A 2,500-nucleotide genomic window follows, 5' to 3' on the forward strand; every position below is an offset into this window, starting at 1 on the left:
TCCTCTTCCTTCACCTATCTCCCCCTTCCTTCATCACCCAGTCCCAGTATACCTTTTCACCCACCTGCCCCCTCCTCACACCAGCCTCTCCTCTTCCTTCACCCGTCACCCCCCTCTTCATCACCCAGTCCCATACCTTTTCACCCACCTGCCTTCCCCCTTCACCCACCTGCCCCTTTCCTTCACCCACCAGTCCCCATACCTTCACCTGTCCCCTCCAAAGAAACCTACCTGTATGCCCAGTGTCCCCCCCTCACTCAAGACACCTGCTCGTATGCTCTATGTAACCCCTTCACTACCCCCCCCCCCTCCTCTCAAGGTAACAACGCATCCTCAGGTAACAAGATCACCAGCTGACAACATCTTCAAGGTAACTACAGGTGTGGGTTCACAAAGCCCTCAGGTAACTAGTTCTTTTTCAAGGTGGCAAGGCTTTCCAGGTAAACATCCAGGTGTAAGGTTACCAGGCATTTTACGACGCCTCGCTGGTCGATACAATAGTTAGGCTGATTAGGCACACCTGTTCTCGTGTCCGCAGAGTAGGTAGGGATATTTTAAAGTTAAGAAACGTTTTTTTTTTTACATTCTTTTTTTTCGGGTTTCCTATCTCCGTGCCACAAGTCTGTTTTCTTTAACCCAACCAACGTGTTTCTTTTCTTTTTTCTTTCCTTCTTTTCTATATCTTTAGCTTTTCTCTCAGTCATTGGTATGTTCTTAAACTAATCGACGTGTTCTTTATCTTTTTATTTATTTATTTTTCAATCTTCTCTGTTCTTCTCCCTTGCATTGGTCTGTTTTTAAACTAACCAATGTGTTATTTTCTTTATTTTCTTTTTTCTTCTCGTTTTTTTTTTCTTTCCATCATTGGTTATAATTTTTAAGCTAACCAATGTTGTTTTCTTTCCCTTTTTCTTATCTTCGTGTTTCTCTCTGTAATTGTTTTGTTGTAAGATAACCAACGTGTTCTTTCTTTCTCTCTTTCTTTTTCTTTCTTGTTTTCTTTCTTTCCTATCTTCTCGGGTTTTCTCTTCCTTTTCAGCTAACCAGCGTGTTTTCTTTCTTTCTTTCTTTTCTTTCCTCTCGGGTTTCCTCTGTCATTTTTCAGCTAACCGACGTGTTCTTTCTTTCTTTCTTTCTTTCTTTCTTTCTTTGTTTCTTCCTCTCAGACTCAGCTTCTTTTCTTTCTTTCTTTCCCTCTCCTCTATTTTCTCAGTATCTCTCACTCAGTCACTCACAACGTTCTTCCTTTCTTTCTTTCTTTCTTTCTTTCTTCCTTTCTTTCCTTCTTTTCCATCGTCTCAGTTTTCCTCTCAGACTCAGCTTCTTTTCTTTCTCTCTTTCCCTCTCCTCTATCATCTCAGTATCTCTCACTCAGTCTCTCACAACGTTCTTTCTTTCTTTCGTTCCTTCTTTTCCATCTCATTTCCTCCCTCCGTCACGGGTCTGTTTCTCTACGCGTAACAAGAAACAAAACCCAAAACTCGGTGAGCCGGCCGCCGTGCTCACCGCCGGGAACAAACGAGGGCAATAAAGCGCCTGTCCTTCTCCTCCCCGGGTAACCTACTGGCCCGCCATCTCACCCGCGGCCACCTGTTAACGCTCCCAGGGAAAGAGAAGGGACCAGATAGCTTCGAGAGGGTGGGATGCTGGGTCGAAATGCGTCTGTACTTGTGCGTGACGTCGGTAAGAACAAGAAGAGGGTACGATTAAAAAGGGAGGTTATTATGAGGAGAAAGTGAGGTTAAAATGAGGTTACTATAGGCAGGGTACAGAGAGGGGACCAGGTAGTTTCAAGAGGGTGGGATGCTGAATCAAAATATGTCTCTTCTTGTGAATGGCATTACTGAGATGACAAATAGAGGGACTGATTAAGAAAGTGAGGTCATTATGAAGAGAAAGTGAGGTCATTATGAGGTTACTATGGGCAGGACGCAGAGAGGGGACCAGGTAGCTTCAAGAGGGTGGGATGCTGGGTCGAAATGAGTCTGTACTTGTGTGTGACGTTAGTAAGAACACAAACAGAGAGTCTCTTCCCTCCCTCTGTATGACATCAGTAAAGAGACAAATATGGGGTCTCATTAAGAAAGTGAGGTCAACCGTTCAAGAGCTCCCAATACCTATCCGGGGCCCAAGTTGCTCTCTCTATTCTATTGCACTTCTTTTTATGTAGCGATATATGTACGTTTTCTTTCTCTACTCTCTCCTCCCTTCGGTATTTGCTGACGTCACTTTGGCTGCTCGGGGTTGAGGTGCTGAGGCTATCTACTCCACCTCTCTGTTCTGTAACCTCTCTTGCACTTCTTTTATGTCGGGGTATATGTTTTCTTTCTCTCCCCTCCCCCTCCGATACATGCTGACTTCTAAGAGGCTTTAAGATACTGAAGCCACCTGGTATACCTCTCTGTAGCTTTAAGATTTAAGAATACGCCTTCTAATGAGCGGTGCTATGGGTTCATGGTGCAGAGGAAGGGTCAAGCTACCAGAGGGATCATAAAACTAC

General features: G+C 44.4%; 1 protein-coding gene across 6 annotated transcripts in view; it reads left to right on the plus strand.

The window, feature by feature from the left end:
* LOC126985045 (transient-receptor-potential-like protein) overlaps window positions 1-2,500 on the plus strand; it is a 104,909-nt gene that overhangs the window by 1,054 nt on the left and 101,355 nt on the right. The window lies entirely within an intron of this gene.

This window comes from Eriocheir sinensis, chromosome 58, assembly GCF_024679095.1.
Source record: "Eriocheir sinensis breed Jianghai 21 chromosome 58, ASM2467909v1, whole genome shotgun sequence".
NCBI lineage: Eukaryota > Metazoa > Arthropoda > Malacostraca > Decapoda > Varunidae > Eriocheir > Eriocheir sinensis.